Below are 26,061 nucleotides of genomic sequence, written 5' to 3'. Positions count from 1 at the left end.
GGTATCCATCACTATACTCAACAGGCATCGTTAACTGCTGACAAGGCAACACATGTAAACATAAACCAACTACAGGAAACAAATTAAACCTGCACTGCTGCTGGTGAAAGGGCGGGAAAAAAAGGAAAACCTATTCAGCAGATCAAATGTCAAAGATTCTAGAACGTCCACAGTTATTGAAAAACCTGGTTTTAAAAAACACATTCTAAATGTGGGCAGATTTAGATTCAGGTATATTTCTGGTGGTAGAAAATTCAAGAGGCTTCTAGAGTCTACACACGTTAAAAATAATGAAGTCATTAATTCATTTTAATTAATTTTCTGTTGCTGAGAAATTGTGAAAAAAAGAAGTCACTTTTGGTAGACTCTCCACAAACTGATATTGAGTTGCCTCCTGCAGTTTCACAATTAACCAGCAAACAAAGTCCTTCTGTGGCTCCCGACTTGCAATGGCCTATATATGCATGCACTGCTTCATCCACATGGGACTCCAATTGTAATCAATAGGTCTCATGCTCATGGGTAAGGAGCTGTCTGTGCAGAGCCGAGTGCAGGACTGGGTCCTTAGAGCTGTGGTGACTCCAGCATGATGTATGGGCAGAAGATACAGCCGACAACCAATTGTTATAGAGCTGATTTTTAAACCACTTGGGTTTTTTTTTCCTATCATTTGTTTTGCAGTATTCATAATACCTCTAAAAGAACACTTTTCTTCAGTACATGTGAGAGCATTTTGTGTCTCCCCTGTAGTAACTAATGTTCTCTAAAACTTCCCTTGAAGAGGAAACTTTGCTGAAGGACTGTTCTTTGGTCACTGAATCTTGTGATCTTCTCCATCAGTTTGTTTTGCTATATATTGATTTTGATAACTTTGATGACTAGAGACCAATGCCTTTCCTGTATTTTCGTTTCGTATGCTCAGGTATAAAATCAGGTGAAGCAGATTGATTCCCACTATTTCTCATGTTTTGTACCTTCGCTCTCTTGTACATAGGGAAAGGTAAGGATAAAATGCCATACAATTGAAACATGCGCTTCATAGAACAGACTCGTTCAATATTGTTTGTGACGTCAGATATCAACCCTTAACCTGTAAGATTCTATTTACATGGACAGAAGCAGTTGTTAGAAAACAATATCTTCCAGAAAGCATTCAGCTGGTCACCTAATTGAGAAAATCTAGCATTAGCTATGTAACCATTTACACAAACTGACTTCCTTGCCTTCTCTGTCATGAAATTGCCAACTCTTAAGGGAGTACTGCAGTATGCATGAATCAAGTGTGCAGTTCTTGAGGCAATTGTTAGAAAGGAAAAGAAGCTAAACTGATCAAACTTAAAGGAGTCTTGTTCACTAGAAACTATGTATTGACACATTTTTTTTAAAAAAAAGGGGGTTATAAAGCATAATAATAAAACTCTAGTCACTGGGCTGTGATGTTGTGAGAAGGAGGATCCAGCCGACTGAGTACTTGGATAGCAGACCCCACTGGAAAAATAAGAGGCATTTCAGGAAGAATTGGCAATAGTGATTTAGGAGGTAGCACTCTGTCCTTCTGCCTCAGTTTCAAACCACTGTCCGAATGTTGGGAGCTGCCACTTGACAGACGACATGTAAAACAAAGGCCATGATCACTCATGACTGGGAGCAGATGATATTTGGGTTAGGAACAGGGTCTTCCAAATGAAAATTTGCTCTGATCTGACCAGCACAATTTTTAGCTATTCTGAATGGTTTTGAATGCTGACTATAACTACCAGAACTTGGATTTGCGTTACCTAGGGAGGTGGTGGAATCTCCGTCCTTAGAAGTTTTTAAGGTCAGGCTTGACAAAGCCCTGGCTGGGATGATTTAATTGGGGAGTGGTCTTGCTTTGAGCTAGATGACCTCCTGAGGTCCCTTCCAACCCTGATATTCTATGATTCAGCATATTCAAATCGCTTGATTGGTAAGGCAGAATCATATTTTCCTAAAGATACTCATCTAGCCTGAAGGACAAAATATTTTGGCGTTGAATAATAGAAGGAAAAATTATTGGAGCTGGAAAAGCAAAGCAAAGGGAACATCAGGTTTGAGTGTATTTCTGTAATGCTCTTGTGTCCCTACTTTACTTGCACAAGTACAATTCCTACCTACCCGTGTGTACACAAAATCCCTCATTTGCCCATGCACATACATTAGCACATACCAAAGCATGTGTGTCACAGATACCAACGTACCTGATTACTGAAAATCAGTACCAGGGTATTTTATGGTGTCACTTTCTAGTTTGCTATGCTGCTGTACAGCTTTTCCCCTCATATCTCTGTTTATAAAGAGTAAATTTGATAACTGCCAGCTCAACAAAATCTGGAGGAGGATCAGAATCCAAAGGTCTCTAGGGCTACATCTACACTACACAGCTTTTAGTGACAGTGTAGCCGGTTTGTCAGCTCTCCTGCCGACAAAAAATGAGCGGCGTTAGCATTGTCGGCAGGAGAGCCATCAAGTTTTGTTGTCCAATTGCCAGTGTAGGCACAGCCTAGGTTGGAGTACTCCTAGTTTCTAATTACTGTGATCCTGTAGGAAACGCCCTCAAAATGCTGCTCTTTTGTTCAGTCTATGGCTAAAGTGACTGAAACATTATCACAAAGCTGTGAATTTCTACCATTTCTCTTAAATGGGGTATTAACTTTAAAGGCCAATTGCAGCCATTTGAATGCTAACATTGTTAAACAACCAGACAATACAAACACTCAGTCTGACTCATTAAAATTTCATTATTCAGAAAAGATGAGTTTAATTTGGTTTTAAATCTCAGGACCAATGCACATTTAAAACTAGACTGACCACCACACTAGAAAATATACCAGATAGTGAACACTGCATTTTCAGGGATGTGGATTAGATGGTCTAATAGGTCTTTGCCCTATCTAACTTCTAATGATATGTCTTCACTGCACAGTTAGCCAGGTAATAAACATCTGGGTCTGAGCATCTGGGTTAGCCTAGCCCAAGTGTGAGTGAGCTTGGCTTGGAGAGTTGCTTGGAGCTACTTCAAAGCCCAGGTACTCACTGTTTCTGCACTCACTAAGTGTGTCTGAGGGCCTATCTTTGTGCTGAGATGCTCTGGAATTCTTTCCCAACAATGGCGTGAGAATTTGTCTGTCCTTTTGGGGCCAATAGTTGGAAGTGCATTTCAGGACCTATGGCATTCAAGTGATCTTGCATGCATCCTCACTGCAAAGTGGACAGGTTCCAGCTAAAATTAAAGTGGATTCAGGCTCTGACCCACACCAGTCAGCCATCCTTGCTCACTTGGGCTTAAAGCACCCCCCCAATCTGGGTCAGAGGTTTTTCTTTGAGGGTTGAAGAGGAGCCCAGGTTAACTGAGCATTGAAGACATGCCCTAAGATTCCCCTCTGAAAGAATTGGGCCTAGATGTCCCATATTATATCATTTCTAAATACTATATTATTTCATTTTGCATTTTATCTAAAGAAACAATTTGAGTGGCAGATACATTTTCTGATAGAAAACAAAAAAAGGTCCCCAAGCCCCCATTTCACCCCTAAAATAACAAGATTTCAAAGCAAACGCCTTAATGTGAAGGCCGTTTTCATCAGCAGGTGTGCTATATGAGAAACAAAAATTAAACAAATATTGCAGTCCCCCTTGTGCTCCTTAACATACGGAAATCCAATACAGTTGCTAATTTTATTTTGACCAGAGTAAGCAAGGCAGGGAGCATGCTCCTGCATGTGCCTGGTTAAGTTTAACAGTTTACAAATGCAGAATTCCCACTGGGTGCAACACCATTAGAAGTAGCACCTATGAAGGCTGTAGTCTGGACTAAAGTAACTGAATAGACGCAGTATGAGACATTTGCATATGTTCTGTCTATTTTCCTATTACTTTACAGTTACAAAAAAACCATCTCGACTGATTTGTTGCGTTTCTGGTGTGAACTCTGGCACAATCTATCCCTCAGTAATGATGAGAAACAGTACAAGAAATTACCATATTTACTGTCCCTTTTCCTATAACATTGTAATTTTAAGAGAATAATTGGGCCCAGGAAGAAAGGAGGAGATAAGGAAGGAAAAAGAAAGAAGAGACAATAAAGAAGGAAAATAGATGTTTAGAATCTACTCCTTGGAATTAAGGCCATTAGCACAGGATCCGGCATGAAATCCTGGCTCCAATGAAGTTAATGGCAAATCTCCCACTGTGGAGAAACCCTGAACACACTGAAGTCAGAATCTGTAAGCTCTTCCATGTTGGAATTCCACTTTGATCTTGCCCTGGAAGTTTGTGTGAAGAAAGTAGTTTCATAGGACATGTAAACTGACAATAGATTTGTAATTTAAGGGTTGGATTGAATAAAATGGCAGTTCTAAATGCCAGTGCTTCTCCTGGTGCTTCTTTATAGTAATGTGGCATTTCTGTATTAAACAACCAATGTTTGAAGGATGCTGAAGTCAAGGCAGGCTTGGTACATAGATCTTCAGGCATCACAAGTACAGAATGAGAAGTAGTTGTCTTTAGTGGGGATGTGTGTGAGAAAATATCTGTCTTAAAGGGTAACATAGTCCTTGGAATGATTCAATTACATGTGTTGAAAACATTTTGTCGAAAACTACTATTCTTGGGGAGTAACTAATATTTCATCTTTACTAAAATTATTTATTTTATACTGTATATATGTAAAAGGTAGAACTGCTCCACATTAACAGAGAAATTAAATATAATCTTCTTTGGACCTCAAGATACAGAATCCAGAAGGCAATTCTTTTTTTTCAAATAATGCCCTTATAGAGCATTTGCCAGTTCTAGTCATAAAACTGCTTGTTTCTGAACATGCTACAGTGTGCAGTCTAGGTAGCTTGTATTTATGTCAAAATCTTTTAAAAAATGTGCCACCCCTATGATATATGTTACTGCATGGAAGGCACATCATAGAATAATGGAGAAATGGTGTCAAATGGACAGTCTCATAATATGATTACAATAAATAATAGAGTCTATGGGCTGAGTGGAACTGTGCTCATTTACACCAGCTGAGGTTTGGCCCGTACATATCTCAAATCCTCTTCCCCTTGCTTTCATGCTTGTTGAGGTTCATTGCAGTAAATTCCCCACATTGAACATGTGGCTCTAGTTGCTGGCCAGTTGCTGATGGGCAGATTTCTATTGACAAACATTAAATTAATATAGAACTAAAAATATCCCAACGTGCTAACCTTTGAACATTCAGATATTAACATTTCTTATTTCCTCTTAAATCTGTACACATCACAAATAAATGATCTCTCCTCCAGTTTGAAAGCAAAACTGCTAAAAAATTATAGTGAGAACTATGCAGATCTTATTCTTTAAGAAGAGTGTTTCATCAAAGGGAAATCACTCTGTGAATTAAAAAAAGCACTGCAGCAAAAGCACTTATCATAGACTCAAATGTGTGCTTAGGTTCAGTGGTACTGAGAATTGATGGGATACAGAATCTAATTTTTGGCAATAAGATTATATTTATGTATATTTGGTAAGCCAATTCTCTCTCCAGAACTAATATCAAGAAAGCTGGCACGAAGCATGTATACTTATCACATTAAAAACAAACATCTTACAAAACCTGTAAAAGTGAAGGTGAAAATTGAGGACCTGTACCTGTAAGACCTTTGCATGTGGAACTCATTAAACTAACAGGACTTCTGACTGCAAAAAGCTTGTAATCCTATGCCAGTGGCCTATCACACAAGGAGTCAGTTGCAAGGGCCATTCTTTTCTTAAAACCTCTTCCCTATTATCCTTACCCAAGGTCTAATCTTTAGCTCAGTGATGTCAATGGAAAGACTCCCACTGACTTCAAAGATCTTTAGAGCAAGACCTACTTAACTACCGACCTTCCTTTCCCCTTTGACCCAGACATCCTTTTACACTTACAAGATGATATGAAAAAATGGACAATCAATGTGTCACATACTGTCCCTAAATGGTTATTTGTCAAAAGTGGAATCCAAGAGGTTCTTTTGCTTTTCTGTGAATATATTTTATATTTGTTCTTTTATTTTGTTTTTATATCTGTAGATTTAGTTTATTACATGGATATGACAATCTTCTATAGAGAAACCATTACCAAAACTCAAAACACCCTGCTATCATCAATAATGCAGATGTCCCATAATTCACATTCGTGGGATAACTGAAATGGAGGAAGAAAAGGAGTACTTGTGGCACCTTAGAGACTAACAAATTTCTTTGAGCATAAGCTTTCGTGAGCTACAGCTCACTTCATCGGATGATGAAGCTGTAGCTCACGAAAGCTTATGCTCAAAGAAATTTGTTAGTCTCTAAGGTGCCACAAGTACTCCTTTTCTTTTTGCCAATACAGACTAACACGGCTGCTACTCTGAAACCTGAAATGGAGGAGCGCCTCTTTGTCTGACCTGTTCCCCGGTTCAACTCTGCCACCCACCAAAAAGGCCATTCACTTGATTTTGTCTTCACCATGCACCGCTCCCTCTCTCTGACTGTCACCTGGTCTCCTTCAACATCACCCATTAGACGCCTCTCTCACATCTTATCACTTGGCCTCTCTGTGATTTCCAGTCCATCAGCAGTGATGACTTTTTGTCTTCTCTCAGCCCTCTCCTCCTTCCCCTCTTTTCCTTTCTTCAATTGAGATTGTTGTTGATTCCCTCCAGATTTCACTATCTTCTACCTTTGACTCTTTTTCCCCTCTCTCCCATCACAAGGTCTACTCTGCCAATCCCCAGCACTGGCTCACCCCTAATATCTGCTTTTTCTGCTCCTGCTGTCTTACTGCAGAGCGTCTCTGGCAGAAATCCCATGAGAGGCCGAGTTCCTCTGCAACTAATTCATTCTCTCCTCCTTCAGTTCTGCCATCTTCCTCGCTAAACAACTCTACTTCTCCAACTTAACTGAATCCCAAGACCACAATTGCGGCCACCTTGTTGCCGCCTTTAACTCACTCCTCAAATCTCCTATCCTGCTGTCTCCAATTCTCCTCTGCACAGGATGTCACTGATTTCTTTCAAGAGAAAATTGACAAATGCAGTGTGATCTTCCCCTTCCCTTCAGCTCACTTTCCCTTTGCCCCTCCCCTCCCTTCCTACAACTCTTTACACTTTCTCCCTTGTCACAGATGCGGATTTTGCTCACTTGTTCTTCTCTAAACCCAGTGATCCAATCCAATCCCATCTCTTGATCACCTTCATGCCCCCTCTCATCCCCTCTCTTACGCATCTTTTTAATCTCTCACTCTTCTCTGGCTCATTTTCTTTGCAATGCAAGCATGCTTCAATTTCTCCCATTCTAAAAAATCCCAGCCTTGATTCCACATGCTTCTCCAGCTACTGCCCCATCTTCTTTTCACCTCTAAGAGCAAAGAATGCACAGTTTACAATTGCTATCTGGAGTCTCTCTCCTCCAGTCCCATTGTAGGATTCTTCCCAATCTGATTTCTTCCCCTTAGACACCACTAAAACTGCTTTCCCCAAAGTCTCTCATGACCTCTTCCTAATCTAAGATCAGAATTGGTACTCCCTCCCCATCCTCCTTGACCTGCCAGCTGCCTTTGATAGTTCTTATTGAAATCCTATCTTCCCTTGGCTTTCATGACTTTGTCATTTTCTGGTTCTTCTTTTACAGGTCTAATTGATCCTTTATCATGTCCTTTGAAGGGACTTCCTCATCTGCCTTCCATTTTTCTGTGGGGGTTCCACAGGTCTCTGTCCTATGTCCCCTTCTCCTATTCTTCTACACACTATCTGGGTAATCTCATCCACAAACACAAATTCAACAACCGTGTCTGTGCTGATGATTCACAGAACTACCTGTCTTATTCTGTCCTAACAAAGCCTGTCTCTCTGACATATCCTCGTGGATGTCTAGGCATCAGTCCAAGCTCAACATGGCTAAAACACAACTCTTAAACTTCCCCTCAAATTCTCACTGCTACCTCCTTTCTCACTTACTGTGGAACACCACCATCCAACCTGTCACTCAGGTCCTAATCTGGACATCATCTTCAACTTGGATCTCTCTCTAGATCCTCACATCCAGGCTATATCTAAATCTTGCCTATTCTTTCTGCATAACATCTCTAAAATATGGCCTTTCCCAACCAGACACACAGCTAAAACTCTTGCTCAGATTCTCATCATCTTGCGTCTTGAGTACTGCAACATCCTTTTCTCTGGCCTTGACAAATATAGTCTTGCTTTGATAATATCATTTCAAAATGCTGCTGCAAAAATCATTTTTCTAGCCAGTCACTATGCATCAAAAATAAACTACTTGTCTTCACTTTCATGGCCCTGACTGTCTACCCCACCATCCCTATCATATTTTATTCACTATCAAGATGTAGACTCCCACCTCCGATTGGCCAGTGATGCCAGCCTCCATTGTCCATTTGTTAAAATTTCAAACAAGCACCTACAAGCTCTCTCATATGCTGGCCCTCACACTTGGGAGGAGGCCCCTTAAACATCTGCAAAAAACTCTCATAATCCTTCTTCAAGTCCCTCCTTAAATCTCTTCTTTGCTGTGATATCTACAAAAAAAAAAAAAAACAACAACTTGACAACAGTTAGACCATTGGTGTGCTGAGCACATGCTGACAATACAGTTTTCTTGTACTTCCCTGCTTGTGTCCATCAGTTGTCTCGTCTTATACACCTCTACCCTGATATAATGCGATCCAATATAACACAAATTCGGATATAACGCGGTAAAGCAGTGCTCCGGGCAGGCAGGGCTGCGCACTCCGGTGGATCAAAGCAAGTTCGATATAACATAGTTTCACCTATAACACGGTAAGATTTTTTGGCTCCCGAGGAGAGCGTTATATTGGGGCAGAGGTGTACTTAGATTGTAAGTTCTCATCTTTTGTTCTGTTTTTGTGCTATGCATAGAACTATGGAGTCATGGTCTATGGCTAGGTCTCCTAAGCACTATAGGAACAAACAAACAATAATAAAGCCATTACACCGAGCTGAATAGGTCTGAAACGGGATGAAACTTTCTACCCAACATTTACACTTTCAACTGCCCATTTAGATCACTTGTCTCATCCTCATCTGAGGACATGATTGGCAGCTTGAAAGGACTAGCCTTTTACCTTGTTCAGTCCTGAGTATCTGGGGGATTGGGTGTTTGACCTGTGTAAAAGGATCACTGTCAGGGAAGATGTAAAAACTAATGAATTTCAAAAGGTTACTTGTAGTTCCCTCAGTTGGGACAGTGAAAAATAGACTGGCTTGGAAATGTCCCTATGCCAGCTACAGGGAGATGGGGTGCTACTGGAGCCATGACATCAGCTCAATGCCACCTGAGGATCCCTCATCCATGGGGAAGGTATTTACCATCTTATGGCCTCTTTTCGTCAATGATGTGCCTCAAAGCTGCCGTAGAGCAGCCCAGGATCAGGGTCAGAAATTTTGATTCTCAGAATAATGGCCTTTCATCAATTTTAATAATTTTAGTTGGTTTTGATCTTGGTTTAACCGTTAAGATAGACCGCAGGTCGATAGAGATTACCCTGCAGCATACAATAGGCCAAGTGCCTAAGAAAAAAGCTCCCCTTCATTCTCATTTCCTCTAAAACCTGATCTAGAAAGTCGGACTGAAAATGGATGTGAATCTTTGCTGCTTTCCCTCCTCTGCAGCATTAGTGATTGCAGCTGCAGTTATTTCAAGCCTGCTGGAAGCACCAATTGTGTTCAACATTTTCCCGACGCAATCTGACAGAAAAATCCTCTTCATAAAATCAACATAATCAGAATGAATTAATCTGGGCAGCAATTTTTCTAAATGGGTTGCCAGTTTAAATAACAATAAAAAGATTGCCGTCACAATTAATCACCCTTTTAGAGGGGTTTGAACCACTTATGAAATAATTGTTTTCTACTCACATTTGTGCAAAGAGATCCAAATCAGATACTTGCTCTCACATTGAAGCAGGTGCAGAATCAGATCCAAAGTCACATACATTCTTTTTCGCTTTTAAAAACTCTCTGATACACTCTGCAGGTCACACTGTGTCATGTCACTGTGTTACATTTCTCAGTGGAAAAGAAGAAAGTGTATTGTAATTGAAGGGGGATTATGCTATTTATCCTGACACACCCTCTTTGCTAAAGAAATATGAGTCCAAAAAAAAAGACTAAAACATAAAAACAAAACCAAAAATCATCATTCAAGAAACAGGTCTTCAGGAAAATCAACGGCTAAATAATCAACTTGCTCGGGTAATTAAAATAAGCAAAGCGCCCTCCATAAATTAATCTTAATAATACTTATAAAAATCCTCCATGACTTCTAGCAGCAATAACTGAGAAGCATTGGAATGTTACAGAGCAAGATGATTGGCGAATATTTACGGGTCCATTACAAGAGGAGACAGTAGAGGATGGTAGCTGGAAAGAGAAAAGATCTCTTAGCTAAATGATTCGCCAACTGTGGTCGGTAGACCACCAGTGGTGCACAGAGTACTTCCAGATGCCTTATGGAACTGCTGCCAGCAAAATGATGAAACATGTACAACTGACACTAGAGGCAGTCACTATTGCCCTACAAAGTTTCAATTACACATGCTTCAGTCAACATGCAAAGTGCTTCCTTGTACACCTGTCAGAGCTCCCTGGTGCTCCTCTGTCTGTTTAGCTTGCTGTACTTTAAATGAAAATGGTTATGGAGCCTCTTTCTTTGTCAGGTGTTTCACTGGTTTAAATTCACCCACGATCAAATTGGCTGATAACATTAAAGTTGGTGGAGCAGCAAATGTATATGTAGGCAGTACGTCCAGAGACTAGAAAATCAGAGACTAGAACAGTAGCTGTTTGATGCAGGAGAGAGATTTGGTCCTAATTAATGCTGAATTCTATACTCGGGAAAAGGAAATAAATAGCAAAGATGCAAAGTGGGGCATGTAGGGTGGAGGGAGAAACAAATCAGCAGCAACCCCTGTTACATTAAAACAAAAGTATTTTAATTTTGTCTCCTTAATGCTGTCCTAATATCTGGTATTTCTTTATTCATATAATCAACACCATAGTTACAGTACAAGAACATCTCCTCTATTCTAAGTGGACAATAATGTGAACACATTTTTGGATCACTACACCCGAGCTCTGAATCCATCCCAACTCCATACATGCGGGATGTACTTCCCAACAATGCTGCAAGGCTTTTTTGCTGACTCATCCTGTTAGCAGGCATTGGAACCCTGCATAAAGAGGCCCAACTTCTACTCACTCGAGTGGTGTCAGATGTGACTTCTCAACTCCACCCTGCATATAAAGGGGGTGGCTCTCTTGGGAGAAAGAGCTAAGAAGCTAAAAAAAGGAGGCCCTGCAGGGGAGCCTTTGGGACAGCCAAGCTTGGCAGGAAGCTTAGGCTTGTGCTTTGGTTGTGTTATTGTATATTATGCAAAAGTTTGCAATAAAACCAGCTCCAGGGAGTCAGTTGAATTTTGACACCAAATCTGAGTGTGGTGAGTGCAGTGGGACTCAGACAGCACATGCGGGGGACACATCACATATTAAACGGAAAGATAGTGAAATGGGGATGTAAAAAATAATATTGGTCATCTGACTCAGATTTAGTCACCCCGTTGGTTTGACATTCATAATTCTGTCTATCCGCTACTGGGGGTCACTGTGTTGCATGCTCTGCGGCACAAATAATGGGAAGCCCCAGATACAGATGCAGCAAGTAGCACACCAGAGATCCTGCCAGGCATAGACAAAAGACCCAGAATGTTTTTTTCCCAAGCCAGTTTGCTCCCTGCTAGGGGACAGGTGTCAGTGGATAGATCAACGTGGGGAAGCTTGCATGGCTGTCAACCATGCATTAACTCTTCGGTGGATAAGGATTTTAATCCCCAAGCCTGTCAGTCTAGTACCTTTCACAAGCACTAGAAAACTCCTTTATGGGAAACAATAAGTTTCCATCATTCTCAGGATGAAAATGTCATTGCTTTATTTATCCTTCAGCCCCGCCCTCTGTGGAGCTCTCAGATTAAGATTTTCTTTAAACTTTTAGTTCTGATGCATCTCTGAACTGAGGCACCCAGACTTCCCTTACATCAAAGGACTGTAGCACTCTTGCTGCTGCTGCATGCCTCTAGGACCTCCACTGCTCCTCCCCTGGTCTTCCTGCCCACTCCCTGCTCCTTCACCCCAAGTCCATCTTCCATGGCTCTCTTGCCAGCACAATCCAACTCATCCTGTTAGCTCTGCTCCTTCCTCTAGCTCCGTCTCTCCTCTCTGCACCTGACTGTCCTGCCCCACTCTTGTTACACACAACTCTTGGCCTCAATGCTTCCTTGGCTTGACGGTCCCCACACACTTTTCATTCCTTACACCTCTCCTCTTCTTCCCAGCAATAGGTCAACATACCTTTACTCCTAGTTTTGATCCTGCTTCACCAACAGCTTCAGCATCTCAGTCCTCCCCTTTTGGCTACTCTTCCAGATATCCTTCCTTCATCTACATATTGCCACTCCAGGTCCCACCAAGTGATTTCCCAATCTCCATGCCCCATCCATCCTCCCTCACGACAGCAAGGTCAGGATGTGCTCTCAGGTGAAAATCCCTGTTTTCATTGCAATCATCGCTCATTACTTGTTCCGTGGTAGCATTTAGGAGTCTCTCTCATGCAGCAAGATGCCACTGTGCTAGGTTCTGTACAAATACACAACAAAAAATGTCCTTGCTACAAAGAGTTTACAATCTAAATTAAACAGTTAACTATGGTCGCTTTTGAGCAAAATCAAATTAGAAGCTGTGTACCATATAATTACATTGTAGTTTATGCAGGGCATCAATCACAGATACGGAGGAGTACAGGCTACGTTGTTCAAAACCCCGCGTTTTGTCTTATCGTTTGTAAACAAGTCAAGGCAAGGTTGCCAGGTCACTGAAACCTGCATACTAGTCCTCAGTTGCTGGTACATAAGCAACATACTTAATTAGAGAAAAACACATTCCGGTTTCTTTCTGAGCAATTTACCATGACAAAAGGTTGACATCTTGGATTTTTTGCTAGTACACTAAACATTAGGATTTTATTTCCAAAATTAAGAGTTTCCACACATAAGAGTGTAAGAGTTACACGCACTAAAGAACACAACACAAACAGAAACATCCTAAAGCTGAAATAAGAACACTAAACAAAAAATTATACAAGTCAAGTCACGGATGAATAAAACTGGCTTGATGGTGCAAAAGGGTTGAACTAAACTGAAAAAGGTCCAACAATATTATGAATACAGGTGCATCTAAACCCTGGTCCTACCTTGAAAACTGCATGTCAGACAACAATTGCACACATGCAGAGTCCCACTGACAAAGTTAAAGTTAGGTCGCAACATAACCAGGCAACCTTAAATCTTACAAACCCAAGTGAAGTGAAACAAAACACAGTAAATTGAAACAACTGAGTTTTAACCATTTTCACTAGTTAGCATTTTATATTGTGTGGCCATTGAAAAAGGGTTATTCTGCTCTCTCCCCTTCTTTTGTTTATCATCTCATTATCTTGCATACGCTGAACTGCTTACACCTCTTGCAGTTGTTACACATCAATAACTCAGGTGTCACAAGATAACCCAGTGTCACTGCTGCAAATTATCATGTCCATTGGCTATTACCTCCTAATGGCTTAGGGTTAAAACAACCGGCTGAAAATGGTAATCACCTGACATCTCACAACAGATCGACAATTCCAACTCACAACTATTAAGCTTATGCAACAAACTTGTCCAGTCCCTCTGAGTTGTACTGTTCTCCCAGCTTCTCCCCTCACAAACCAGGAGCACATTTTTATAACATCACTACCAGAACCTTCCCTTCCAGTCACTGACATGTACAAGGGGGGAAAAAGCTGCATAATGCTATATTCTAGGGATTTCCTTCAACTATAAATAACTGCTACAGTTTTACTAAACATTAAAAAGTGTATGTTTTGTCATTTGTGCAAACTTTAGCTCAACTCATTGTGTCAAAATGTACAGAAAAAAAAATCTTAGCCAAAATCAAGCAGGAGAATTTTATACCCAGAAGAAATTTTTCTTTTCTTTTTCTTCTCTTTTCTTTTTTTTTTTTTGAGGAAGTGAAGAGGGAATGAAAATATGGATCTAAAATATAATGCCTCTTCCAGCCAAAATCTCTCTGGCACGGTAAACCCTTACATTGCAGCTCAAGTGTCATAGGAATTGAAGATAATTTTCTGAAATAAAAAAAATAAAAGATACAGTACACACTTAAACCTTTCCCTTTTTTGCCATTTTAGAACAATAATTCATTGTTAAGGTAACCCTTTTTTATTTAAATGCAATAATCTCCCATCTGCTCTTTCCATTTACAGATGTAATTTACCTGACACTCAATCAGCGATCTCGATTCACCAGTTAGCTGTATTCTTCACTGTCAGTTTTGGAAAACATCAGACTTTGGAAATATGAAGTGTGGGTCTACCCTGAAAATTGACTATATTAAAATGTCACCTTCATATTCATCAGACCTTTTCCCTGTGTGTATTTGGAGATATATCTGCTGACTTCATGGGCAAAAACGTGTTGCTACTTTTCATGTCTATTAGCACCACAGAGACAACCCATGTAAAAGAGAGCGAACTATATCCTATTCCAACTTGTACATCACCAAAAAATGTTAATGAAATTCCAACTGCCATGCCAAACTCAGATCTCACTTATACCTGTGCAATACTATTGAAGGCAGTGGCACTGTTTGTGTAACAGAGACCAGAATCTAACTTGTAGAATGTTTATCTTTGGTGATGACGTACACAAGGAAAAAAAAATCATGGAGCAGGAATCCATTTTGAAGCACTTGGACGAGAGGAAGGTGACCAGGAACAGTCAACATGCATTCACCAAGGACAAGTCATGCCTGACCAACTTGATTGCCTTCTATGATGAGATAACTGGCTCTGTGGATATGGGGAAAGCGGTGGACAGGATATATCTTGACTTTAGTAAAGCGTTTGATACAGTCTCCCACAGTATTCTTGCCAGCAAGTTAAAGAAGTATGGATTGGATAAATGGACTATAAGGTGGATAGAAAGCTGGCTAGATCATCGGGCTCAATGTCTAGTTGGCAGCCGGGATCAAGTGGAATGCCCCAGGGGTCGGTCCTGGGGCTGGTTTTGTTCAACATCTTCATTAATGATTTGGACGATGGAATGGATTGCGCCCTCAGCAAGTTTGCGGAGGGCACTAAACTGGGGGAGAAGTAGATAAGCTGGAAGGTAGGGAAGGATCCAGAGTAACCTAGACAAATTAGAGGATTGGGCCAAAAGCAATCTGATGAGGTTCAACAAGGACAAGTGCAGAGTCCCGCACTGCAGACGGAAGAATTCCATGCACTGCTACAGGCTGGGGACCAACCGGCTCAGCGGAAGTTCTGCAGAAAAGGACCTGGGGATTACAGTGGACGAGAAGCTGGATATTAGTCAACAGTGTGCCCTTGTTGCCAAGAAGGCAAACGGCATATTGGGTGTATTAGTAGGAGCATTGCCAACAGATCGAGGTAAGTGATTATTCCCCTCTATTTGGCACTGGTGAAGCCACATCTGGAGTATTGCATCCAGTTTTGCTCCCCCCACCCCGAAAGGATGTGGACAAATTGGAGAGAGTCCAGCGGAGGGCAACAAAAATGATTAGGGGGGTGAGGCACGTGACTTATGAGGCGAGGCTGAGGGAACTGGGCTCATTTAGTCTGCAGAAGAGAAGAATGAGGGGGGATTTGATAGCAGCCTTCAACTACCGGAAGGGAGGGTTCCAAAGAGGATGGAGCTAGGCTGTTCTCAGTGGTGGCAGAAGATAGAACAAGGAGCAATGGTCTCAAGTTGCAGTGGGGGAGGTCTAGGTTGGTGTGGTGAGGTGGCCGCCCCGCCCCATGAGAAAAAAGGGCTAGAACAGGCCAGAGGGGCTGCACAGACCAACAGGCAACCGACAAAGGCCTGTAGACAGTCAATCAGGGCCAAGGAAGAGGCAGTCAATCAGGGCCGGGCTGGGTCCTATACAAAGGTTGCCGAGCAGAGGAGGGGGCAGTCTCTCCCTGGCTGGCAAGAGAGAAAGACTGGCTCCTGAGGGAAGGAGCTAGCACCTTGGACAGAGCAGTCCTGGGCCGGCTCCAGGGAGCAGAGGAGAGTTCCGGCCCGCTTACCTGCCAGGCTGCGGCCCTGCTAAGAAGAATCGAGAAGGTGCACAAGGCCAAAGGGGAAGTGAAGATAGGTGGATAAGAGGGAGAGAAGGAGGGCAGAGACAGGCTGCCACGAGAGGGTCCCTGGGTCGGGACCCAGAGTAGTGGGTGGGCCTGAGTCCCCCCCCTTCCCGCCTTATATTGCACCTGGCCACAGAGGAGTGTGGCGAGACAGACTGCAACTTGCCCCTGAGGTGAGGGGCTAGACTTTGGGGTTGTGGTTGGCCACCAAGGCAGGTGCTAGCCGAAGGACTGTCGTTATTCCCCCCACCCAGGAAGGGGGTAAGAACGAAGTAGGGGGCACTGCCGGAGGGCAGTGTCCTGAAGCGGACACCGCTGAGCAGGGAGCAAGGCAGTTCCCGAGCAGCAGAGCAGACAACGGGCAAGACACCACGCGCAGAGGGTGCTCCAGAGCAGACAAGAGCTAATTCCTGGAGCAGCCAGCAGGAGGCCCCAGCGGTGGTGAGTCATGACCACATCACAGTTGGCTATTAGGAAATACTATTTCACTAGGAGGGTGGTGAAGCGCTGGAATGGGTTACCTAGGGAGGTGGTGGAATCTCCATCCTGTGAGGTTTTTAAGGCCGGCTTGACAAAGCTCTGGCTGGGATGATTTACTTGGGGTTGGTCCTGCTTTGAGCAGGGGGTTGGACTAGATGACCTCCAGATTGCCTCACAGCTCCAAAGCTGAGTTTGCAGGCCTGGTAGCTAGAACAAATTATTGAAATATAGTAAACATGGAACTCCACAACTCTATTTTAAAAGTCACTTTGCAGAGTACAACCACACTTTAAAACACTTATCTTAAATAAATTATATTCCCATAGAATAAGTAACAACCCTCCTTTCATCTCAGCAGTCTTCACAGAGCAGCATAAAGTGGAAATGGGCAGACGGTAAAAGGGCAATGAGCTGATTCTATCTGGGAAATGGAAAGGTAAATTTTCTACTCGTCAGAGCCATGCAGTCACATAAGCTTTGATTGCTACATTAAATGTTTGTACTTTTCTATTTTCCCTGGAGTCACCAATTATTACGCAAGGCGGATGCTCTAAATTGACAGTAAATTGCACATACAGTAATTTTCTGACTTAAAGATTGGAATTCATAGCTTCTTCATTTTCAACCCCAAGCCAATGTAAGCTGATTCAAATTTTGCTTAAAGCAAAAGCAGAAGACAATTCATGCCATGAGCACCAGGAAAAAAATCACTTTTCAGCTATTGGAGAACTTACTCAATAGCCAGCATTTTGGGATGTATGGCCTTTGCAATTTCAGTTCTGTTCTGGGCATGCAGGTGTGTGCTAAAAAGTGATATGGTCTCCCTTGGATGAAGTTATGAGAGTTTTGCACTGGACCTGATCCAAAGACCATTGAAGTCAATGGAAAGACTCTTGTCAAGTTCAGTGGTCATTGAATCAGGCCGATACTTAAGTACCGTGCTAAATCAGGGCCTATAACTAAAAATACCATAATAATATAAATAAATAAATACAGACGGGAGAAAGTGCTTATTTGACACATTTATCTTCTTTCCCTGGGACTGCAGTAAGTTTTGCACACTCTTCCTTCCCAAAGATAAATTTCAAACATATGAATCTCTTATTAACAAGCTTGGTCTGGTCTATTTCAGCTATTCCATCCCTTTGAGTGGCCTGTACCAAGTACATGTAATGAAACATCGAAAGTTGAAAATAACTGGGATGAACAGCAATTTTGTAAACCATACCACTTTTATTTACAATGAAGAAAGTGGAAATATTCCCAGAGGGGCTGATTCACTGTTCAAAATTTTTCATGCAAAGTGATCACTCTGACCATTTTCTTCTACATCAACCAGCCCATTCTATAGATTTCAAACAGCACCTCTGAAGCTACCATGCCTATATACATATGAGCCCTCAATCTGTAGAAAATAAGCTAATTTTCCATGTTTATTTTCACAGCAGTTTGCAAGGTCTCCAATGAATCCTCACAGTGGCACCCATATTTTTGTTGGAAGACTCCAAATCATAAGTGATTTGTTTACATGTGTAATGTATAGCAATGCACATAAACACTGTATATTTAAATAGTCTTAATATGTTTCAATAGACATGATATTGCTCAAATTGTTGCACATGGTATTAGGTGGACTACTTTCATGAGGGTCAATCAAAGTTTTGTTGCTAAAACAACTTGTGTCACTTTGAAAATTTACCCTGAATTGTATCTGTCACAGACCTGGTCAGGATCTCCCTGCTGGACACATACCAGGCTACTCTGTTTGGATCCCAACAATGGATTGTATGTGCTTCTAAGCCCATTGAGTAGCATCCAGGTAGTGACTCCAGCTCTGACCATTCAGGCTTATTCCTGGAGTGCAGACTCCCTGTCTGGAACTTCTTCTCAGAAGTAGGACCCTGAGGTCAAGCTGTCCAAGGCCCCAAGACAAGTGTTGAACCTCCAAGTTTCCACAATAGACTAAGCACACCCTTCTCAGAGCTCCACCCTTGTGGGTACTCTGGCTTAGAGATCTGCATGGAACTAGAGCAGAACTCTATAGTGGGACTGGGATCCCGCAGGACTTGCTGCCATAGTACTGGGAGTGAGATTAAAGAATAGCCCTGTGCAGGGCTCTACTCTGTTTTACAGTTTAACCCTTTGCAGACATGTGACAGTAATAGCAAGGAACTCAGAGTCTTTGCAAAGTAACTTCTTAAACACGCGCACACACACACACACATACACTTACTTTAGAGAGAAGGCAGAGAGATTTAGGCCTGGCCTACACAACACTGTAGGGACATAGTGTAAATGTTTCCTACACTGATGGAAGCTGTTTCCCCATAAATGTAGGTAACCCATCTCCACGAGCATCAGTAGCTAGCTTGGACTATGACATCAGGGGTGAGAATTTTTCACATCCCTGAGTGATATAGCGAGGTCAATCTACATTTTAAGTGTAGACTGGCCTTACCAATCCACGCAAAACCAACAAAACCTGCATGCAAAAACCCTCCCTCCAGTATCCTCACTACTCTGAGACCCCTTAAAGATTCGGTCAGTTCTTTCAGGTCTCAAGACTTCCTCTCCTCTTGCTCAGCCTTCAGGTTCTCTCTCCTTGCCACTTCAACAAGTTCTCCTTAGTTTCTTCAAATCTGGCAATCAAAAGCTTCCCCTCACTTAGGAAGCATGTGTTTGTTTAACAGCAGCTTCTAACACCTCTTTCTTTGTTCTCTTGTTTTGCTGGGGAATTTTCATTGTTCCAATCCCCATCCCTGCGGACAACTTGAAGAGAAACCAGGTGATTTTCCTAAGGCTATAGCTACACTACAGAGGTTACAGCAGATGCTCTAAGCTGAAGGGAAAGAGCTCTCCCATTGACTTAATTACTCCAGCCCCCCCAGGTGATGGTAGCTATGTCTTTGAGAGAAGCTTAGGTCAGCGTAACTTACATCACTCAGGGGGATGGCTTAATCACACCCCCGAGCGACGTAAGTTATACTACAGTAAGTGGTAGTGTGTACATAGCCTAAGTGATTTTCCTTCATCTTGGCCAATCTCTTTCGTATATTCTTTGCTTTATTAGGGCAGAATCATTCCATGTAAACTACAATTTTGATTGTCCTGAAGCTGCTTCCAGATATGGTGTGTGATACATGACATAAACCCTGTTAGTAAATGGCTGATTCAATACTCACTGGGGGTTAGAGCTATATACAACATTCATAAAATCAAATCAGAATTCCCAAGTCATATATAGACAGATTTCCCAAACAGTCATAGGAGCGTATGAGCTATTTTGTTTTTTAAAAATAATTCTGCTGTCCACTTTGTTGGGACTATAAACTCTCATAGATTTCTGTTGTCTGGGTGGTATACATGAAAAATGAACATATTTATACCCATATGTATACTCTCTGAAAATTAGAACTACAGCCAGGAAGGCCATTTGTATTCAAGTTGACTCACCATTACAGTGTGTTAAAACCATTTATCTGACACCAGACTACTGAACTTTGCCCCACAACAAGAAAAAAGACTACATGTATGATAAACCAATGCAAGGCTGAACTCCTATTCCAGATATTTCCAGAGCATCTGAAACTCAGGCTTTGAGAGAGAGTAAATGCATCCTAAAGGGACCTTGGGCCCAGTTCGAGTGAGGGGTGAGGATATCAGCCTTCCTCTTGTCAAAGATTTTTGCAAGGTCCTGGTACCTCAGTGGTATTGTCAAGGCAAGTGTTGAGTGAGAGTCCACTGGATTCACCCTTCTGTTCCAGGATACCCAGAAGGGAAGGGTTTCCTAGGGGTAGCACAGATAGCCTCCAACTTGAGACTAGGTTCAGGGAGACAGAATGTGGGGAACAGGACAAGTGGAGACAAATCATGCCCACGCTCCAGAAGATATATGGATCATGAGTAATAAGCCAGGTAACACCCAGGATCACTGGTAAGTGTGGGGGGATGAACCAGACTGAACTAAAAGTTTTTGTGATGCCCCTGAAGGGCTGTGACTTCTAAGGATGTAGTCTTAGGGTGACATGGTCCGATGAGAGGAGTGACCCATCAATGGATTCTGTCATCAGGCTCGGCATTGTGTGGTGTTGGGATCCTATACAATTTTTTAATTTTAATCAAACCTATTTGCAGAATTCAACCTGAAGTCATGAATAGTCTTTGTGCCCTGAAAATTGTATTGTTCAGTGGATTTATTATTCACCAAAGAAAGTGTCTAATCAGACCTCATTCTTTTTCTGATTTTTTCCCTCTTAAATGTCCCAGAAATATTTGACCATGTTGAATTTCAGGGAGATCAATTGCTTTTTGGGGGAAGCTGGGAAAAAGGTTAACAATTGGGTGAATAATGGGATGTTTGATTCAACCTTAACCATTAGGGCAGCTACTGCTGCTCCATAAAATCAGGATGGATGGATAGATATTGAAGAGAGCAAAATGGTTTCATAAGGAACATGTCAAAAATAAGGGCTGAAGTACTATAATAAGAATCCTGCTGAATTACTGGAAAGGAGGGGAAACTACGATTACTGTGAAAACAAGATAGATTGAAATAATAAAAATATATTAAAATGCAATAAACCTGTCCTGTTTAAAATTCTTCTTTTTTTCCCCTGGTGACAGTTTTATGATTCATAGGTTAACAAAGTAATTAGCTATATTAAATTTTTGTTTTTAATACTGGGACATCTCATACCGATCAGATCATCACATTCTAATCTTGTCTAGATATTTCTTCTTCTCTCCATTTTTTTTTAAGTACATCAAATGTATCTTTTATGAATACAAATTGCAGAAGAACTGCTACCTTCCTCAGAGTGAAAAAAATAAGCTCTCTGTAATCAAATTATATAAAGCATGAAGTAAGTTCTCTGCTCGCCCGCAGAAAACTTTGAGAAGGAGGCTTTCCGGGATACTGTATTTATTTATATGTTGTGTAGGCGACCTAATTAGTAAAGTTGACAATCAGCTTAGTAGTAATGTTCATAAATATTTCAGAGATTATTTTCCCTAATAAAAAATATTGTTTATTTTGCGTTTCAGTCAAATTTCAGCATTAATTTATGATGCTAGACTACTCAAGAGAAACCTTTAGAAAATTAAGCAAACAGCTGGCTGTAGCAATCTTCTGCCGAGCAATTATTTACACTAAACAATTAGTTATAAGTGTATAAATGATATTTTACACTTCTGAATTCCTAGGTAGAACAGCATAAAAGGAACATACCCTTATTATTCATTTACACAAAGAAATATTCTCATGTGCACCTAAAAATCTGAACCACCATCTCACTGGCTTAGCTTTCCGTGAATGCGGTGGAATAGTGGCTCTTTTTGGATGCAGTTTCCAGTTCTTTATTCTCACAGTGTGATGTTGAATTTCATGAACATTATGGAAGGGTTATGCTTAAGCAGGAGTATCTGCATTAATGAAAGGACCAAAAGTACAAGTTGTTTTGCAGGAGGGTCACTTGCCCACTCACCTGATCTGAGAGAGAAGCACTCTGTTAAAGTCTGATTAGCATGCACAAGTGTTTGGAACTCAAGGGTCATATCATCTATGGCTCCAGGGAAGGTGCACAGGATGCAGGGTACGTGCAAGGAGCAATCCCTTCATTGGCAATTACAGTTTCTGCTTTCAGCAGAATCCAAGGACTGCTATCTCTGTGCATCCATGGGAATACAAATCTCTCCAAAAGCATGTAGAAGTATGGGCCACTACCCCCATTCCACATTGGCTAAATGAGCCAACACGGCCAGCTTGGGGTAGTGGGCTGCACCATGCCTGGGGATAGAACACAATCCCTCCCCTTGGGTAGCTACACTTCCAATGCAGGCCAGTACCTAAATGGCACAATCTGGCCCATATCAAGGGAAACAGACATCCACAAAATGATAGGCTAGGAGATTCTCCAGACTGTGCCTGAACCAGCTTCAGGTAGGAACGGAGTGGGGGTAGAACAGAAACAAATCATAGCAAATTTGAATTGTTTAATAAAAATTGAATTCTCTGAGTGTGGAAGGCTGTGAAAATGCAAACAGGAATATACTTAAAACATCAGAGGCTAAGGCCTGTGCTACTGATGTTCTTGTTCTGATAATCAGAAATCTGGAATGTACTTTGATGGACTGAATTCAAACAGCAACGTTCATCAATACAATACTATGGGTGAGATTTCCCATGCACATAAGTCAAGAAATTCAGGTAAGGATTCTACAGCAACTGTACCTCAGCCCCTTTTCATTTTCAAAGCACTTTACAAACATTAACTGATTAACCTAATATGGACTGTCTAAGCAATGCAGCTGACTTAACGGCAGCCAGAGAAAATGTATCTTTGAATTTACTGACTTTTGTGCATGTAAAATCCCAACAATAAGACTGCATTAACCTAGTTTATTTGCATTTAATTTTTATGTTTAACTGAGAAAAAGGGAGAAAATGAAGAAGAGATGTCTTCTTTTGACTCATGTCAGCACATAGAGATGTGTGATCTAGTGATTGATTGCTTAGAAAAGCACACATCTGATCGCGTACTGAATTCAAATTCCACGCCTCTGGGAATGTGTGCCATAGTTTGTTTTATGCCCTACACAGCATGTCAGATCTGAAATAGGAAAATATTTCCCCAATCATTTAAATGTGGGTCAAAATGCCAACTTGATTTAGGTCCAAGTCAATGACATTCACAAACACTAGCCATGGCCATAATAAATACTTGTACATCTAGAAATAATTGGATTCTCGCATATACAGCAAGTCATATTCCCAGGCAACCATTTTAAAGCAGAATTATAAGCATTCTTACTCCTCTTTTAGATGTGGACCTTCCTGACCGTTCACTTCAGCAAGCCAAATACCATTAACAGAAAAGTTACAGCAACTTGAGCTGCATCAGTGCTCCCTCCTATAGCAGCCAGTCCGTAAGGCTGCGTATTCTTTTGTTTTGATAAGGATGATCACTGCCAAACCCTTTTACATTCAGTTAACTATTGTTACATTTTTTGCAGCTCTACACTCATAGAAGTGGCTAAAATTTAATCTAATACATTTTATTTGTAGCTAACTAATTTATCTTAATTTTTTTAAGTCTTTTTTAATATAGTCCCATCTGGTAAAGAGATGAACATGCCCTCATCGTCTTGCAGAATGAAGCCCACAGTAAGCGATAAATTACACCCACAAATTAACATGTGATCCACTGATGACTTCAATGGAAAGCCCCCTCACAGCTCCCATGGTGATCAGTGACAAGTTGCTCATGCAACCTTAGATACGCTTCCTTGCTCGTATGCATTGATGTGCTACTTAATTAGTTGAAAAATAATATGAGATGCAGTCTCATATCATTGTACAACACACTAATGCAAGATACTGACACGTGTATCCAACCTAGTAGAAACAAATGTTAGTCAACATATTGTATTATTTGAAAAACAGTGTGTGTTCATGTAATCATAGGTTGTACTGAAATGCATATAAACAAAGGGGCAGATTTAAAGCCAAGTCGTAAGGCGACATCCTGTGCCTTTAATGAACTTTCACTAATATACATCAACTGAAGATTAATTTTGGCATTTCCTTACTTATGAAAGCTTAATTGTACAAGTTTAATACTGATTTAAGGTAATTTCTCTCTATGGAACATAACACACACTACATTTAATAACCTTCCCCTCCCTTTTGCTAAGAAAATGTACACGTTTCACAGAAAGGCTGCCATAAAGCATGGCACAAATAAGCTTCTTGAATGGTCTGGGTTGAAACTTTATGCCGGACATAATATATGCACAATCTAGATTAAAGTTCCTGTCCTTCAATAAATCTCTTTTGGGTGGAAACCTAATAATGTGTATTTTGAGAGTGCATTTGTACCTTGCAAAAGCATACATTTTTATTGAAAATTAACATTTTGGGGAATGATTACTGTTCCATGGATTAATCGGCAGGGACTGTGTAAACAGAGGGACATCTGGCACACCTTTCCACAGAGACTAAACAAATCATTTCCAATCACCCTCCACTGGATCAAGGTCTGGGATACATCCAATACTAATTTGTAATTTTACAATGTATTTTTATTATTTGTGCAATGCTTTGTCGTTAAAATACTGGGCTTTATATTCATCCTAGCGGAGTACAAACATCAGTATAACTAATAGACATATAAAGTGTAACATGACCAAGTAAGTTGTTTTCAAGGAAGGAACTCCTTCTTTGTAAATTTTAATAAAACAGCATTCCAGTATAAATACATGCACTCTGTAAAAGTGTGTGTGAGCATGTATTATAAACACACTTATACTCACACATTACAGAAATATTTCAAGGCAGATTCTGTGCTGTTGCAAAGGTCCATCAGTGAGCCAGTTATGATCCCCAGGAACCATCCACTAGCTAGGAATTGCTGATGTGCCGTGTACTCTGACCATGACTCCCCTCTGCTCCTGACTGAGACGCAACACATAAGAACGGCCATGCTGGTCAGACCAAGGGTCCATTTAGCCCAGTGTCCTGTCTTCCAACAGTGGCCAATGCCAGATGCTTCAGAGGGAATGAACAGAACAGGTAATCATCAGGTGATCCTCCTCTGTCGCCCATCCCCAGCTTCTGATAAACAGAGGCTAAGGACACTTCAGAGCATGGTTTTATATCCCTGCCATCCTGGCTAATAGCCATTGATAGACTTATCCTCTATCTCCATCCCACACACATGTCCACACTTACTTTGACAAACATATATTGGCTCAGACATTCACTGGAACTCTGAAGTCTATAACCAAAACTATGTTTTCTACTTCGTAGAGTTATCATCAGTTAGCTAAAATGCTTGTTGGTTTCTGTAGAACACCCACAATCATTCAGCCATTAACAGACAATGTTCTGCAACTTCTTACCGAATAGGCTGTATATTGCGTAAATTTTAGACTGAAAGGCATTTGTCACATTTGGCAGAGCTTTGGAATGAGTCACACTAACAGAACTGGAAGTAAATTCAACAAAAGTGTGGCTCATGGGAATGTACATTATTAGGTGGCAGGAAATGGAAAATTATATTCTTAAATACAACATGTTAAAGCTCTCTCCTCAGAATGGCACATAGGGCTGGAAAATACCACTACCAAATGAATTGTTTATATCTCTATGCAATGAATGCAGAGGAAGTGGAATTGATGCAAAAACATTACTCTTGCCCTGTGGATAATGTAGACATGTAAAGTCCCCCACGTACCCCATAAACTCTCTCTTATAGCTATCTGATAGTTCGACCCTTACCCTACCTTTTTCTCTGGGTACCTTGGTCTAAATGGGTCTAGAAATAAAGA

The 26,061-nt window shown here is 41.2% G+C and overlaps 1 protein-coding gene across 6 annotated transcripts in view; it reads right to left on the bottom strand.

Moving 5' to 3' along the window:
• The window catches only part of CCSER1 (coiled-coil serine rich protein 1), a 1,092,378-nt gene that overhangs the window by 226,394 nt on the left and 839,923 nt on the right, over positions 1-26,061 (bottom strand). The window lies entirely within an intron of this gene.

Source organism: Caretta caretta, chromosome 4 (genome assembly GCF_965140235.1).
Source record: "Caretta caretta isolate rCarCar2 chromosome 4, rCarCar1.hap1, whole genome shotgun sequence".
In the NCBI taxonomy this organism is placed as follows: Eukaryota; Metazoa; Chordata; order Testudines; family Cheloniidae; genus Caretta; species Caretta caretta.
This window is presented reverse-complemented; position numbering and strand designations above follow the sequence as displayed.